At 35.5% G+C, this 18,477-nt stretch overlaps 1 non-coding gene across 1 annotated transcript; it reads right to left on the bottom strand.

Annotated features, from left to right (window-relative positions):
* Positions 1–14,261: 14,261 nt before the first annotated feature.
* On the bottom strand, positions 14,262–14,368 carry LOC113740489 (small nucleolar RNA R71). Its single transcript, XR_003460485.1, has one exon. It is a non-coding gene; the product is annotated as a small nucleolar RNA R71 (small nucleolar RNA).
* Positions 14,369–18,477: the final 4,109 nt, after the last annotated feature.

Genomic DNA, 18,477 nt, shown 5'->3' with positions numbered 1-18,477 from the left:
TCCCATATTTTTGCTAAAGAGGTCATTGTTCAACTCGTCAAATCAAGCATGAGTCCTAACTTGCTGCTGGCTGCTTAAAGCTCTTTTGGCACGTTCAGCTTCCCTCAGTTTTCCAAGTGGTCTATTGTGGTTGCTGATGTTCTTTCCATGTTTCTTGTTAATCAACTTGATGAAATATTCTATAATCCTTTGATGAAAGCCTTTGCCTACAATAAAACAGAGCAATTAGAACCATATGAAAGCTTTTTATAAGAAATGTAACTAATAAAACTTATACAAGAAATTGGTTGCTTTAATCATTGTTCAATATTTTGCAAAATCAACAGTTAATTAGTGTAGTTAGATAAACTTTTTTAATTCGTAGTTAGACAGGCAACTGCTGCTGCTCTGGGTTCATTGATAGTCCTAGCAACATTCAGCCCAGCAATAATACCTGCATTCTTTGTTGCCTGCCTCTGGGCATCATTGAAGTAAAATATGATTCAACGAGTAACTCTAGAAATTGAACTATACCGGGAACAGTTACCACAGCATCCTTAATTTTCTTTGCAAGGAAAGCTTCAGCTGCTTCTTTCATCTTAGTTAAAACCATTACATTAATTTCCTCAAGACTGAAGACTTTAACCTTACTATCCTTAATTTTCACCTAGATATAAGGTTTTCCATCCTTGTTCACAATCTTACAAGGAACGAGCTTCATATCCCTCTAAACTTCATTAGTCTCAATCCTGTTATATAACAGTTAAGACTTCAGTGAGCATATGTATACACACCAAAATGTTCCAGCAAAAATGATAAATACACGAGTGTGCCTTACTTTCATCCAATAAGTCTCTTGACATCAAAGATAGTTCTTTCAACATTAACATCGAATCAGTCTTTCGCTACCAGCAAATGCAATCCATGATGGCTTAATACGATTCCTTGGTCATTTGCTATGATTTCAACATGACCATTTTTGTAAATATGAGCACATGAATAGGTAGTTCCAAGATCTATTCCAATGACTATTCCCAATTTTGCAGCTTATTCTTTGGTGATGGAAATTGTAGATAGACAGCCTTTTGCACCGAAAAATATTATTGGAAAAAGTAAAACTCTTATGTATAGTTTTTGAGAGAAAAAAACTAAAACACTGCAGGATGAAGCAATTCCACACTCATGATGAAATCCACAATTACTCGAGCAACCGTGGGATTGAAGAGTTCGAAGAGCTTGCTCAAACATTGTGGTGACCATCCCAAGAACAAGTGGAAAAAATAAGAACTCATTTAATTTCAAGAAAATGAAATGAACATCAAGTATCAAACTAACAAACAGTGCAGGAACAGAAGAAGGATATGAACTGCGAAGAACAATCTGATAGATAGCCTAGTGGTTAATGGTTTTTTTTCCCATCTCCCTTTTTTCTTCCTTCCCAATCCTTCCTTGCTAAAAAATGGCTTTGAAAGTATCAAATAGTACCTATCAAATTAGCGAACTGAGTTAGTTTAAAGAAGATCCTATAATAGTTATTCTAAAAATCTTTAGTCACTTGCTACGTGAGGAGGGCGTGGCAGATAATAACTCTTTGTTTTTTGGCTCATTTCGAATTGATATACTTTTTGGCTTAATTGGAGAGAACTAATTTGAATCATTTCCAACCAATTTACAGACATATCCTTAATGCTTTCCAATAATACAAACAGTTTTTTTTTTATTGAAAAGATAACCGAGTCAATTAGTGGGTTCCATTCCATCATAATAAGAGAGAGACTCTGTACTAATAATGTCAATAATAAATCCAATCATGTAACATAAATGAAAGAACATCAATTATTAATTTGCACCAATAGCAAAAATCAACTGGAATTTCCCTAAAGAAGTTGTACACGAAACATACTTTTATACAGTAATTTGTGATTAAACTACTACGTATTTCCAGTCTACTGTGCCGTTTCGTGACGTGGGCTCATAAGCTACAGTTTTGTTTGTTTCTGTACGAGAAGAAGCTAAACAATAGTTATCGTTAAAAAAAAAAGGGGGTTGGCGAGCTCCGACAGAAGATTGGATCTCCTCAAGGCATAGTCAATTAATACCAGTAAAGAAGTGTCTTTATGTAGTCAATCAAGGGAAGGGATAAATAAATGTGCGTCATTTTAGCTATTTAGTGGGAGAGAAGCTAAAACACCAGACGGCAACTTTTGAATAATCGTCGTATTCGGAAAAATACACTACTACTACAAAAAAAAAAGGGTTAAGAACAGGCCTATCTATGACGACGTTCTTTAACCTCCTCAGAGGGTCAGACAACTTTCTGGAATCGAAGAGGTGGCTGAGTTACACGTTTATAAAAGAAACCAACAAAAAGAATGCACCCACCAATGAAATCCTACTAGATTGAATAATGGAATGTAAAAAAGAACCACTGTCTAGTGATACATTATTATTATTATTACCAGCTTACATCTCGTAAAGTGATCCAATATTAACAAAGCTAGACTCCAAAGCCATGGGAAGAGAGAGTGAAAAAACCCACCTTTAAATCAAAGGTTTGTATAAGAGTTTCGCGTAGCGGCCATGAAACTATTTAGTTTACTAAAAAAAAAAATATTAATACTCAAATGAATTCACTTATAAAAAAGCGACTAAAAATAACCATCTGTCTAAACGATATATGCACCATTGTGGAAGTCAAACTACAAAGCAAAGACTCTGAAGTTTTAAAACTTTAAACTGCCTGCATCAATCTGTAAGGAGCATGTGTGTAGTGTACTTCAACCGTCTAATTCCAATTGCTAGTAAATTGATTTTAAAATCCTGAATTAGGTTCTGATATCGTGCGCGCACTCTAAAGAAATTCACTTAAAAATGACAACTAATTAGAGGCCTCTTTCAGTTCAGTTGATATTTGATGGAATGACCGGAATTGCAAATTTAAGCAAACGATCGTCTTCCCCAAGCAGATTAGGCATCAATCTTCTATTTAGACCTTCACTCGGGCATTTTAACAAACAGTACATGGGCATAGAAGGATCCAACAATTTTTGCTCAATTGGGACTGTAATTAGCCCCCCAAAATTTGTCAAAACACAAGAGATTTCATTCCAAACAACATACAATAGCATACAATCTAAAATCGTTAGCAATCAACATGAAGTTGGCACTGAACAAACGCACGGCAAACATGCTTTGAGACTTTTCAATGTTCATACTAAAAATGGAAAACTAAAATTCAAAGAAGGCAGACGGCTTACAGCGTTTGCTTGGCGAAGTCTGCAGGCGATGGTGATGGTCGAAGGAAGGTGCGAATGATCAGGCGGCTGTAGCTGCCTTGGTAGCCGCGCTGGAGCTGGGCGCCAGTGGTAGGTCGCAACATGAAATCGAGGAGCGACAGTGAGAGAGAAAGGCCGTGCGGGAAGGGGAGATGCGTCAGGCAGCTAGGCGGCGCACGAAATGGAGGTGCCGTGGCCGAACTTGGAGGCGGCGGAAATTGGATGAGAGCAGAGTGACGGCAGCTATGGAGATTGTGCGCTGTGATGGCCGATGAGCGGCTGTTGCTCTGTATTTCCTTTGTGTCCCCTCTAGGCCAAGACCTTTCTCTGTTTCTGGTTTCACTTCCTCAATCACCAGCCCCCAAATGAAACTTTAGTCTTTTCCTTCGTTCCCCTGCCGACGTCCCCCTTTTCTTCCTCGACAGCTAAAAGATTTTGGGCAGAAATTTGCAAAAAATATTGTAGCATATTAGGGATTTGGAAAAATTGGGGAAAATGTATAGGAGAGAGAAAAACGAACCTTTCCAATGAAAACCTTGCCCTTTAATGCTGGACAGCCATGGTGATGCTAGTGAGAAGCCAGAGAACGGATTTGTTGTGTGGGTGAAGGTATCAGGTGCCGTGCGGAAGCTCTGTTTTGTGCTCAGTGCAGAAGCTTGTTTGTTTCACCTCGGTGAAAGTTTGTGTTGCTCAAGTGTTCCGTTGCTTTAACTCAGACCAAGTGTTCCGTTGCTTTTCTTTTCAGAATGTGTTCCGCTGGTTTGGTCTTTGCTTTGCTTTGGATATTGTTTTTGTTGCGCAGCACTTTCACTGTGATTTGATCAAAATTTTGACTTCACTCATTTTCCCTCCATTTGATACCAAAAATCATGTTTTTTTCTGGATTTGTAATATGGTTTGAACCATAGATTTTAATGCTATAGTATTATTCTTTATTTTTTAGCAAAAAATAAAAATTTTCATCAACATAGGTGGCAAAATTTGTTAATTTCATATAATTGAAAATGTACTTTTATAATTTGCTAATATTTTATACTAATTTCTTATAATTGCAGCACTAAAGAACATCATGTAATTGAAAATAATTAAACTCAAATTATATGGTTATAACATAGTTTCAATAAAAATAATCATTTTCCCAACATTTGAGACCAATCATCATGCTTTTTTTATTTTTAATTTGGTTTGAAGCGTAGATTTTATTGCTATAGTATTATTCTTTATTTTTTAGTACAAAAACACAAATTTTCATCAATATAGGTGGCAAAATTTGTTAATTACATATAAGTGAAAATATACTTTTATAATTTGCAAATATTTTAACCCTGCAATTTTTTATAATTGCAGCACTAAAGTACATCATTAATTGAAAATAACGAAAGTCAAATTTTATGGTTATAACAGACTTTCATTAAAAATAATCAAATGCTATTAATAAGACATTATTGTTAAGTCAAAATCAAAGAAAATTTAGTGACGACATAATGTTATCACTAATTTATTCAAGATTATAATGACAAGAAAAGTCGTCACTAATTAAATTGCTAGTTTTTAATATTGTCAATTGCTAGTTTTTAATACTTTTGTGAAAATATTGATAATGGTTGAGAAAATTTTGTTACATTACTGCAAGTGATAAATGTACTTTTGTTCTTTTTCAAACATTTATTTTAATGTTTAATTTTGTTTAAAACTATTGTACTAGTATAGATTTGTAAAATAAAACTTAAGTTCTCAATAGTTAAAAAATTCATTACAGAGAAAACACAAAGTAGTAGTTGCAAAATGTGTATAAATTACAGATATTTTAATGTGTATAAATTACAGTTTATTTTAATATTTAATTTTGTTTGAAACTATTTTACTAGTATAGATTTGCAAGACATAAATTTATGGGTAATTTTTTTTTTTTGCTTTCACATATTTAATTTATGTTAAATACAAAACCTACCAGTTTCCCTTTCATAAAAATATTAGTGCAACACTTTTTGAATTTTACTTACAAACATTTATGTATTTAACGTAAATTAAATGATTCAGAGTGAAATGCCCATAAAGAGCAGAATATTTATTCATGTAATGGAGGAAACCCACAAAGAGTTGGTACTTTATGGGCCATTTCTTTTTTTAAAAAAAATTTAATTTATGTTGAAAAGATAACCTGCCAGTTTTCGTTTTGTAAGAAATCAGTGTAATACTTTTTGAATTTTACTTACAAACATTTATAAATTTATCATAAATTATATGTTTGAGAGTAAAATGCCCATAAAAAATTGGTACTTTAAATAGATAATGCTCATTTGCCCATAAACTACACTCCCTAAAGGCTATTTGTTAATTACTTTGTAGTACTTTGTTATTCCTTTGCTAATACTACTTGGCATGTAGTACAAAGGATAAATTTGGCATAAATTTCTTATTCTATTGATAAAAAGACCTGCCTGCCTTATAACTATTGTAATGAAAGATATATCTTTAGAGTTTATAACAAATTATTACTTAAGTTTGAGAAAATTATAAAATATTTATGCATAGTTTATCAAGATACCATTCGCAATTTCCTAATAAAAAAATATGGGCTAAATTGTAAAAGCTAGGGTGCCATAATAGAAATAATAAAATTGGTGTATTACATATGGGGGTTAAATTGCAAAAGTTAGAGTGCCATAATAGAATTAATAAAATTGGTGAATTACATATGGGGCTAAATTACAAAAGTTAGGGAGTAATAATAGAATTAAAGAAATCGGTGCACTACATATGGGGTTAAATTGTAAAAGTTAAGGTATCATAATCGAATTAATGAAATTTTTTACAACATTTGGGGCTAAATCGCAAAAGTTAGGGTGGCACAGTAGAATTACAGAAAGTGACTTAGAAATAAGTACTTTAAACAGTGACGATTAATTCTTGTCACTAAATCCAAATCGGTAGAGTGACAGTGACGATATTAGAAGTTGTCACTATATAGATCATTTTAGTGACAACTTTTTCAAGGTCATCACTGAAGACTTAGTTGCTTTGAGCAATTATGACAACTTTCTTGTCGTCACTAAACAACCACGTTTTGTGACGACTTTTGTCGTCACTAAAAAATGTTGTCACTAATGACCATATTTCTTGCAGTGTAGTTTGTGACGAAAATAACGGGTCGTCACTAAACATTTAGTTGCTTTGATGCAATTATGACAACTTTAGGTGTCGCGACTAAAGAAGCTCCTTTTGTGACGACTTATTGCTATCACTAAAAAATGTTGTCACTAATAAATTTTTTTTTTAGTGATCAGTGACGACAACAAAAAGTCGTCCGTAAATAGGCCAAACAATAGTGATGATGTTCTTAATGTCGTCACTATTGTGTGTTCTAAACACTCCCGCGCTCTTGCTAAAACTTGGCGGGAATTTACTAGTGACGACTTTTCTAAGTCGTCACAAATGAGTTGGCTCCCATTAGAGGTTTGTGACGAGTTAGAAAGTCGTCAATAAAGGATCCACTTTTGTGATAACTTTTTTTCGTCACAGAGAAAAGTTGTCACTGATGACCAATTTTCTTGTAGTGACATTCTTTTGTAAACCTTAATTTCATGAGTGGAATAGACTGGAAGCCAATTAAATTACCTTATGACTTGGAGGTTAGGACACTTATTGGGGACCAAAGTCTAATTGCTAACTTGGTATACAGAGTTGTGAAATTTGGGTTGGAGAACGAAAACTACTGGCCGATTGGATAGGCTTAATGATTAAGGGATACGGTGTGATCCTAGGAATGGACTGGTTAGCCTGTTACAATGCCCAATTGAACTGTAAGACGAAAATGGTAGAACTGTGCATTCCGGGAGAGACAACTCTGAAGTTGAATGTACGGGGTAGATTAGCTTCATCTGCACTTATCTCAGGGATTCGAGTTAAGAAAATGTTAAGTAAAGGAGTTCAGGGATACTTGGCTTTTCTAATCAACACTCCATGTGATAAAGTGAGACTGGAGGACATGCTTGTAGTGAAAGAGTACCCAGATATCTTTTCTGAAAAGTTAGAGTCTTTACCCCCAGAAAGGGAAATAGGAAATAGTTTTTAAGATTGATATGACTCCGAGAGTAGCATCTATCTCTAAAACGCCATATAGAATGGCTCCAGTTGAGCTGAAAGAATTGAAGTTACAATTGCAAGACTTGTTAGAACGAGATTTTATGAAAGAGAGTGATTCACTGTGAGGAGCCCCGGTCTTATTTGTTAAGAAGAAACATGGGAGTTTAAGGTTGTGCATAGATTACCGAGACTTGAATGATGTCACCGTTAAGATTAAGTACCCGTTACCCCACATTGATAAATTGTTTGACCAATTGTAAGGGGCGGCAGTATTCTCGAAGTTGGATTTGAGACAGGGTTACTATCAATTGAGGATTTTGGAGAAAAATATACCCAAAATTGCTTTTAACTCGAGGTATGGACACTTTGAGTTTGCAATAATGCTATTTGGACTGACCAATGCACCTGCTACTTTTATGGATCTAATGCATAGGATCTTTAAGGCTTATCTGGTGGTATTTATGGTGGTATTTATTGATGATATACTAGTATACTCTAAGAATGTGGAGGATCACGAGAAGCACTCAAAAATTATTTTACAAACTCTGAGGGAATATCAATTGTATGCTAAGTTTAGCAAGTGTGAGTTTTGATTGAAGAAAGTAACATTCTTGGATCACATAATTTCTAAGGATGGAATTAAAATGGATCCAGCTAAAGTTGAAACTGTTTCAAAGTGGAAACGATCGGAAAACCCTACTAAGGTTCGAAGTTTTATAGGGTTAGTAGGGGATTACCGGAGATTCATTAAGAATTTTTCTAGAATTGCTGGACCTATGGCTGAATTAACCAAGAAAAGTGAGAAGTTTATATGGAGTCCTAAGTGTGAAGAGAGTTTCCAGGAATTGAAAAAACGTTTGACAAGAGCGCCTGTATTAGCTCTACTGAATTGAAAGGATAGTTTTGTGGTCTACACAGATGCTTCCAAGGAAGGTTTGGGATGTGTATTAATACAAAATGATAAAATGATAGCATAGGCCTTTAGGAAAATGAAACCGTATGAGGGAAATTACCCAACTCATGATTTGGAGTTAGCGGTTGTAGTATTTGCTTTAAAGAAATGGAGTCATTACCTTTATGGAGTAACATTTGAACTTTTTATTGACCACAAAAGTCTTAAGTATTTGTTTTCTCAAAAGGAGCTAAATTTGAGGCAACGTAGGTGGATGGAATTTTTGAAAGATTATGATTGCATGATAAAGCACCATCCAAGGAAATCTAATGTAGTGGCCGATGCTTTGAATCGTCAAGTGCAAGTGACCGAATTGATGATTAAGGAATTACACTTATTAGAAGAAATTAGTTATTGGAACCCTCGACTTGAACTGAGAAAAGTAATTCTTGAAAATATTGTAGTGAATTCCACTTTGTTGGAACGTATTAAAGAAACCCAGGAAAAGGACACTGAAGTACAAAAGTGGTTAAAAAGAGTCCAAAAGGGAGAAAAGTCGGATTTTAACTTGGGAATGAATGGTATATTGAGATTTCGGAATCAGATAGTAGTGCCAAAGGATGAAGAGCTTAAAAGAGAGATTTTGGAAGAGGCACACCGATCGAAATTTACGGTACACCCTGGAGCGAATAAAATGTACAAAGACTTGAAGAGTTTGTATTGGTGGGAGAGCATGAAAAAGGAGATTACTCAATTTGTCCAGACCTATTTGGTTTGTCAACAGGTTAAAGCTGAATATTAGAAACCATCAGAACTTTTGCACCCTTTGGAGATACTTGAGTGGAAATGGGAAAACATCACTATGAATTTTGTATCAGAGTTACCGAGGACGCAAAGAGGTCATGATGCCGTTTGGGTAATAGTAGATAGATTAACCAAATTGGCTCATTTTCTATCGATTAGCATGAAGTACCCATTGAAAACGTTAGCCAAGTTGTACTTGGATGAGATTATCAGGTTACATGGGATACCTGTAAGTATTGTGTCTAATACAGACCCTAGATTTGTTTCAAAATTCTGGCAAAAGATGCAAGAAGTGTTAGGGACTAAATTGAATTTCAGTACTACATACTAGCCCCAGACAGATGGACAGTCTGAGAGCACAATTCAAACCCTTGAGAACATGTTAAGAACTTGTGTTTTAGATTTTGGGGAGAGTTAGAGTGAGTATTTGACATTGATGGAATTTGCTTATAACAATAGCTTCCACTCTTCTATTCAAATGGCCCTGTACGAAGCACTTTATGGTCAGAAGTGTAGATCACCGATTTGTTAGGATGAAATAGGTGAACGAAATATTTTAGACCTGACTACAGTTCCTTGGATTGAGGAGGCTAATGAAAATGTGAAGTTGATACGCCAAAGGATTCAGACCGCCCAAAGTCGTTAAAAGAGTTATGCAGATAATCGAATGAAAGACTTAGAATTTGCAGTTGGAGATCAAGTATTTCTTAAGATTACACCTCTGAAAACTAGTTTGGTAGCAGGAAGGGGAAAGAAATTACAAGCGAGATTTGTAGGACCTTATAAGATTATCCAACGCGTGGGAAATGTAGCGTATAAGTTGAACTACCACCGAGTCTGTCTCGGATTCATAGTGTTTTTCATGTGTCCATACTTAAGAAGTATCATCCAGACTCTTCTCATATCTTGCAACCGAAAAGTATCGAAATTGATGAGACACTAACTTATGAGGAAAAACCGGTAAAACTTCTAGATTGTAAAGTGAAAGAATTGAGGAACAAGCAGATTCTATTGATGAAAGTTCTCTGGAGGAACCATGGGTCAGAGGAAGCAACTTGGGAAGTTGAAAAAGAGATCCGAGAAAAGTATCCAGACCTGTTTGCAAATCAATGTATAATTTCGAGAACGAAATTCTCTTAAGGAGAGAGGATGTGAGGTCTCGTAATTTATTTTATTTATTTATTTACCGATTTATTCACTTATTTATTGGTTTATCCTAAAAGGGTTATTTTCATGTTTAAGTACTCAAGTATTAGTTAGTTTTACTATCGTTATAAGAATTCTTTAGAAATTTTGTTTTATCGTGCACAAATCGGAAGTACGCATTTTTGCACGCGCGATTAATTGAGGGACTTTAGAGCTTTATTTTTAGACTATTAAGAGTGAATAATAATAGTATGAATGGAAGTGCATTAGAGGTTTAGTGCACAAGTGAAACGAACTCGAGAGGAAACGAGCACGAAACACGCGCGTACGCATACTATTGGAGGGTTGACTTATGAGCACTTAAACCTCTCACCTACCAAGCTTACTCAAGAAGCTTTTGTAGCTGCAACACTCTCTCTCTTTTCTCTCATTGTGGCCAAACAACACCAAGTAGAAGAAGGAGCAAAACCTTCATCATTTCACCTCACTTTCTTGTACCAAATCACTTCAAATTTCTACCACAAACTCAAAACCACTTGGAGATCATCTTGGACTAGGAAGAGATTTTCATTCTCATGGTTTTCTGGAGCTCAAAGGACTGAAAATTTCTGAGTTCATCATCTAAGGAGGTAATTAATCATCCAACGCTTGAATCTTAGCTTTTGTAAGTTAGATGACACTTAGAAGCTTGTAGCTTCATGTGGGTAGCTTTGGATTGTTGAAAATCATGTGAGAGGGCTCTATGAAATCTCACAATGGACTTGTTGGACTGATTTGATGATTTTGAATGTTATTTGTGTTGATTAAGTGCTAATCTAGTGGATTTAAGTTGAAAGAGTAGAAAGAAACTCAAAAGAAGTTGAAATGGAAGAAGGGCTGGTTCTGCCCTGTCCTTGACGGGCCTTTTGGTGCACTTTTTTGTGGTCAAATTGTCTTGATTTTGATGTAGATATGTTGTATAGGTTGTTTGGAATGTTTCCACCAAAAATCACATGATTTGGTTGGGTAAATGTTTGGATTTCGAAATTTCTTCATGGCTGGAAAACGTGTCCAGAGTTAATTTGGCAGTAACTTTTAAATGACTATAACTATTTGCTCCGATGTCAAAATCAAGTACCGTTTGAGGCACTAGAAACTAGGCACTTCCAGTTTTCTAACGGTATAAAATGCATTCCCTGATTCAACTTGAGTGAACCGTACCAGCCTTTCAAATTTAACTATCCTGTTTCACTGCTGTGTTAGAAAACTTGTTATGTGCTGTGACTTGTTGCTCAAATATGAGCTAGTTATGGATAGAATTCTGAAACGATTTTTTCTGAGAAATTGTAGCCTTATGAATGTAGTTTCCAACGCCACCAATCACGCCCAATTCCAAGTTGAATTGAGTGAGTTGTGGCCGAATTACAAAATTGCATCAGTGATTGAAAACCCTAATTTTGGGTTAGCCAATGCCTTATTTTGAATTGGGACTTGTTATTTTGAAACTTTTGGTGTTAATCACCTATCAAATGTATTTTGGATGTTTTTTAGACCTTTTCTTCATAAATGAACTGGATTTGAGTCGATTTCATTGGCCAAATATTAGAAAAAGGAAAACGGAAGTATAAGGCAGGTTTGTCTTGGAAATTTTTAGAACTTTAGTGGCTTTAACTGACCTTCTGTACGAATTTTTGTATGAAATTTGACAGAAAAATAGCCCTTATATGGTAGGTGATAAGTGAATATTTAACATACATTTTGTACAAGTTTGGTATGAACTTTTGGTATGTTTTGAGAAGATTAAAGCCATATTTGAACTCTTTTGGTGATAATTGATTAAATATTGTTTAAGTGTTCAAAATTTGATAAATGAGTGGATTAACTATTAATTTTGTGAAAATGTGAAGGATATTGATAGATGAAATTCATGCACGAGATGACAAAAAATGTAAGGATCACCTGGAGGATAAAGTACAAGGATACTAGGAGCAAAATTGAAGAAAAATGAAAGAAGTAAAAAATTGAAAAATTAACCAGCACGGATCCGAGCTCGGATCCGTGTGAACAAATGGCGATCCGAGCCCTCGTCTATATTTCTGGAGCAGTACATCCGAGGTCATAGATCCAAGCACGGATCCATAAGAGAAAGGCCTCGGATCAGCCTTGATCCGAGCTCGAATCGTTCTTTACCCCTCAGATCCGAGGCTCGGATCTGCCTCTCTCTCCTGCAGGTGGCACAGCTATTTTTTCTCACATTTTACACAACTTTCCAGCTATATTGCGAGAGAGAATTCGGTGGCACATGCTTCTGCAACAAAAGTGAAGACAAAATGAGTTATTGACAAGTCAAAACAACATATCTTTTGACTTCTTTAACAAAATCTGAGTGGTTGAAATCATGAAAGAGAAAAAAAAATGCCTTTCTGCCGCCTTTTATGCAGAGACACAAGGGAGAAGCAAAGGAGGAACCATACGTAGCTAGTTTTTCTTCTTGTAACATTTTTTTCTCTCTAGCTAGAAGATTCTTGAGGAAGCACTTGGAGACTTCACTTGTAATCATTTTCAATGCAAGACATAGCAGAAATTGGAAGGTTTCACCATTGACTTGGCTAAGTTTTTCTTAACCTTCTTGTACTTGTAATTTATGATGTTTTGTATTAATAAATCAGTGAATTTGATTGTTATATCATTCATGAGTAGCTAAACTTCTTTATCTAGGGAGTAGATGAAACATATAACTAAATGATATGAAGTGAATGTGATTTACACTTGTTGTATCTTGTATTAACTTGTCTATTTGTGTAGTTATAATTACTTGTTATTGTTTAATCACCAATAGCATGTTTATAGTTGTTATTATTCAATAAGAATTGGTAGTAACAATGGAAACACTTGAGTAGAGCTTAAGTTGTATGTTCATGAAAATAGAGGTACACTTAAGTGGATTATCTAGTATTTCATGAAGGAAAATAGAGTAGAACTAGTATTTCACCATGAAAATAGGGAAAATTGGACTGCTCTAGGCCATTTTATCATGAAAATGAGATTTGGTAATATTGGAAATGAATCCTTGATTTAACAAGAGTAATAACAAGAGATAAATCTATTGATTTGTGTTATTTATGCCATAAGTGGAATCTATATCCCTAGATTTAAGACTTTAGCCATTTGTATCTTTCAATTTGTTAACTCAGAATTGTATACAGTAGCAATATTATTTCTCTACTCAAATTCATTAGAAGTCTAAATAATAGAGAAAATAAGGATCTAGTACTTGTAGACATTGCTCCTCGTGGGATCGAGCTGATATTTGCCCAAAACTACTAAGTGACCTGTATACTTGCAGTCCAACGGGTAAAATTTGAAAATAAATTTGCATTGATACAAAAATCCCGTCAAGTTTTTGGCGCCGTTGTCGGGGAGCGGCAATATTAGGGCCTAATCATTTCTATTAATTTAGACATTTCTATTGTTTTTATTTAAGTTGTTTATAGTTGACTTTGCATTAATTTAGGTTTTGACAATTAAAGCTGCATAATTTCTCTTATTTCTATTTGTAGTATATGCACCGAATATATCAAGAAGTTGCACCTTTCGATCCAGAAATTGAGAGGACACTTTGGAGACAAAGGAGGCATATACCATATCAAGAGAAACTAGAGATTTGGCAGCCGATAGAAGAAATCTTGATAGAATTACCATTTGAGAAAGAAATTTCAGAAAATGAACCAAATAGGCGAATTCTACGAGATTTTGCTTTACTGGGTACACAAGGATCTCAAACTAGCATCGCAAGGCCAATGGTAAATGCTAATAATTTTGAGATTAAACCATCACTGATTCAAATGGTACAACAATCTCAATATGGAGGTTATGCTACCGAAGATCCAAATTCTCACGTGTCAACATTTCTTGAAATCTGTGATACAATTAAGTTTAATGGTGTTAGTGATGATGCAATTAAATTTCGATTGTTTCCATTTTCACTAAAGGACAAGGCTAAGGTTTGGCTACAATCTCATCCTCCTAACACTTTTACTACTTGGACTGAATTAGCTAAGGTTTTTCTCAATAAATTCTTTCCACCTGGAAAAACTGCTAGACTAAGAATGGATATAACTAGTTTCTCTCAACAGGAAGGAGAGACATTGTACGAAACTTGGGAGCGCTATTGGGAATTACAACGAAGATATCCTCATCATCGTTTACCAGATTAGCTGTGATACCCCAACTTTTAGGATCATTTTTTGTTTAGTCTCAAAGAGGATATTACGGTTTCTTTAGTTTATTTTTATTTTAAAAAAAACATTATTTTGTTTTAAAGAAGAAACTAAAGTTATTTCTTTGGATTTGATTTAAAACCTTGTTTTGTTTTAAAAGACTAGAAACCCTATAAGTCTCATCAAAACCCTAGTTTCACTTGTGACTGACCGTTTTCTCAAATTTCTCATATTTCAACCAAAACCCTAAATTCAATTTATGGAATTGTAAAACCCTTACGTTTTTCTTAAAAATACCCTTTTATCTGAAAATTATTAATTTATAATAGCCTTACTAATCAATCACCCCACAATAAGTGCAAATGAACCTAGAAAGTAGGGTTTCACGTTTCGATTTTAAGTTAGCACGAATTAGGGTTTTCATGTTTTTTCGTAGTATGATTATTCGGTACGGAGTGAGGATCAAAATTGGTAGGTAAGAGTGACTTTTGGATGAGGAAATATTATATGATTAGAAGTGATAATAATAAGTTAGTGATTAGAAGTTCAAAACCCTAGTATACGCGATTTAAGAAAGAAAATCGGCCCGAACCGACGGGTATCGATCACTACCGATTGAACCCACCACTTGACCATCACTTCCTTACCACCACATACCCTTGATATTTTTGCAAAATATCCCCCCTCATCTTCAGCCATGTGACCGAAATTTGTGGCCAAAATACAAGGAAAAGAAAGCAAAAACTTGGAAGGCTTTGGTGGTGACAAGTGTCAACCACCTATGGTTCCTTAGCTAAGACAAAGTCTCACATTCTTATCCTCCATTTAAGTCATTTTTGCCTCATTTCTTTCTGTTTTTGCCCCAGAGCAAGAGGAGCAAGAGAGTGAAGAGAGTTTTCCATCTTCTACCTTGAATCCAACCATTTGAGTGCAACCAAGAAAAACTAAACCGATTAATCACTAGTTGGAAGCTTGGGAAGCTTAAGGAACCAAGAATTTCAAGGAGAGGTGAAGGATCATCCTTACAAGCTTGTGTCTTGAGGTATAATGGCTGATCAACCATTCTTTCTCCATTAATCATGATTAAGTTGGGTATTAATGTTGGTATTGTGTTTGTGATGCTTGTTTCAAGTGATTTTGATGATTAGATGGATGACTTTTGAGTTAGGGTTTCTTGTGAGTTAGGTGTGGTATGATGTATATATATGGTATATGATCTTGTGAAGGTAATAGTAGTGGTAGTTTCAAGGTGAAAATGTGAAATATAGCTTGAAATTACAAAAATTCCAGATTTCTGGAAAATTTATCTTCAGTTCTGACCGATTTTATTTCATCATGTTAGAGGCTGAATCAGGCTTGGTACAAAACATAAAATTTATAGAGAATGACATTTTATGGTTGCCTACAAAATTTCAGCTCAATCGGAGCAACGTAGCCTGTGAAAAGATGAAAATACCCTGACTGCCCTAGGAGTAAAATCAGCGAACAGTTTTGCCAGTACACTAAGTTGGTTGGGTTTGTTCGCCTGGATACGTACTGAACTAGTTTTTAATCAAAACATGAAAGTTTTAGTATGTTGTCTTAGCTTTTCAATGCTTCCAAGAACGTCTTAAATGGACTTTGGTAGCCTGAGAAATGGCCATTTGAAGGTAGTACGATTAATTAGTCGATTAGTTGGAATTTGGTTCTGTGAATTGGGAATTTGACTAGGTTACACTGGAATTTGGACTAAGTCATCTTCATCAAAATTGTAGCCCTGTGTCTTAGCTTCGAAACAGCACAAATTGCATCCCAATACGATAAGTGTAGCTTCGGTTGTATCCGTTACGCAAAATCATGTCAAATCTGTCTTTTGCTAAACCTCATTTCCGCACTTGTTGTTAGCTTGATTTTTGTCCTTGTATTGTCTTGAGCCTATTGAATGGCTATTGAAATGAGATTGTTGTATGTGTAACTTTGGGTTTGATTGAGGAAAATAATGAAGCCATAAATGGCTATAAATAGGAAAATACAAAGGGCATGCTGCCCAAATTTTCGCTCAAGGGTTAGGTAAACATACTTGCAACTTGAGTAAGAGTTAAGAGGGATTACTACTTGAGCCATCTAGGATATTGCATCTTCTTTTATCGAAGTATATCAGCAAGGACTTGGCCTAACTTGTACCTTTGAGAAATAAAATAATTACTGCTCGGAATACGTTTTCCTTGCACTTTTGACTCAAATGACATTTCCAAGTATAATGTTACAAAGTTATATAGTTTGAAAAGCAAGCGAATGTTTCACTAATATTCTCCAAGTGAATTTTAATTTCTTGATTCTTATTGAACGAAACGTTTAAGTTTCGAGCCTTAGTTACTTTTAAAAGTTCTTAAACAATATTTTATCGCAGATTTGGACTCCGCACATGGAGTAATACCCAAATGTAACTCGTAAAGGCACCGCATTTTGGGCGAGTGCTTCCAAATACCTGGTTGACCTGGACACTTGTTCACAATACTTGTACATAATTGATATGAGATTTGTTGATCGGGTAAGAGTGTACTTTATCGCACTTGCCCTAACATGATCTATACTTGTTTATTGTTGCAATTAACTTGATATACCTGTACTTGATTTGTAAGTGTGGAGCGGCAGTATGTACCACACTCAATCTGAGTGGGAGGTACCTCTCATTCCCGTCTCCATACTTTTATCTTAATTCCGTCGATTGGAGAGGTTATCTCATCGACTTCTTGGGGCCCCAAATCCCATTGGCTAGTTAATCGAGTCGAACCGGCAAAGGCTTGGTCGATTAGATAACGAACCATGGGTCGTTAGTTATGTCGAGTGGAGTGATATCTCCTCGACTAATCAGTATACTCGAGTATTACCACCTGTGTTTATTGACGATTTTGGGCCCAGTAGGGGGTGTGAATGGTGGACGGAGAGTAGTGTAAGTGGTGCTCTACTGGATTGGTTACTTACTTGAAGGTTGACGGAGTGTCAACTATTACTTGATCAAGCTCTGGTGATGCGATGGGAATTTGGCTCCTGAGAGCCATCCGTATCCTTATACTTTGGAATGATTATTGTTTATTGGATTATATATTCTTCCAAAAAACTTTTACACTCGCTCACTTTGAGATTTGCTACTTGAAGTATTATTGTTCACTCTTATGAGCTTTTGATGCCATTAACTTGCTACGTTGATATTTGTACTTTCAAAATGGTCAATTTGTTATTTGGAAGCTCACTGGGTTTTAGCTCATTCCACGCCATTTGTTTTCCTTATAGGGGGTACGAGCGAGGCATGAGACATGTACAGACTAGCATAGCCTAGTTGTTTTGAATTTTGAATATGTACTCACGCTAGTACCCGATTAGGGTTGATTGTACTCTATTTGTAAACACTTTGGAGTATTTTGGTGTGTAGAAGCTTTGTATCTGGATTTGAGTATCAATGTATATATTAATTGGATATGTTATTCATTTTCGATGGATGTACGTTCTTAGTTTTTTTTTCTTGAGATACGAGTGAGTGAGTCCTGGCGAGAGTTGGGCAGGCGGTCCGTTAAACCCTGGGGTACGCCCTAGGGGGAGGTGGGGCCGTCACATTAGCTAGTGGTTCAAACATTTTACAATGGTCTCACCTATCCAACAAAGATGCATGTAAATGCGACAGTGGGAGGAGCATTGATGGGAAAGACAGCCGAAGAAACTCAACAATTGATTGAAGAAATGGCTGCTAATAACTGCCAATGGACCAACGAATGAGGTAATACAAGGAGAACCGTAGGTATGCTTGAAGTAGATACCTTGAATATGTTAAGTGCAATAATAGATAATGTGGTTAAGATGCTTAATAGGCATGTTGGTTCTAACTCTAATCAAGGAGTAGTTGTTGCATGTTGTAGTACTTGCAGCGGAGATCATGATGATTCTATGTATTTTAGCAGCGAACAGGTTCAATACCTCAACAATTACAACCGTCTAGTCCAAAATAATCCATACTCTAATACCTACAATCCAAGATGGCATAATCACCCAAATTTTGGATGGAAAGATCAAGGGAACCAACAAAGACCAATTAATCCACCGGGTTTTCAACCAAAACAAC

The sequence above is a fragment of the Coffea arabica genome, chromosome 4c, assembly GCF_036785885.1.
Source record: "Coffea arabica cultivar ET-39 chromosome 4c, Coffea Arabica ET-39 HiFi, whole genome shotgun sequence".
In the NCBI taxonomy this organism is placed as follows: domain Eukaryota; kingdom Viridiplantae; phylum Streptophyta; class Magnoliopsida; order Gentianales; family Rubiaceae; genus Coffea; species Coffea arabica.
The sequence above is the reverse complement of the archived record's forward strand: the minus strand, read 5'-3'. Positions and strand labels throughout refer to the sequence as shown.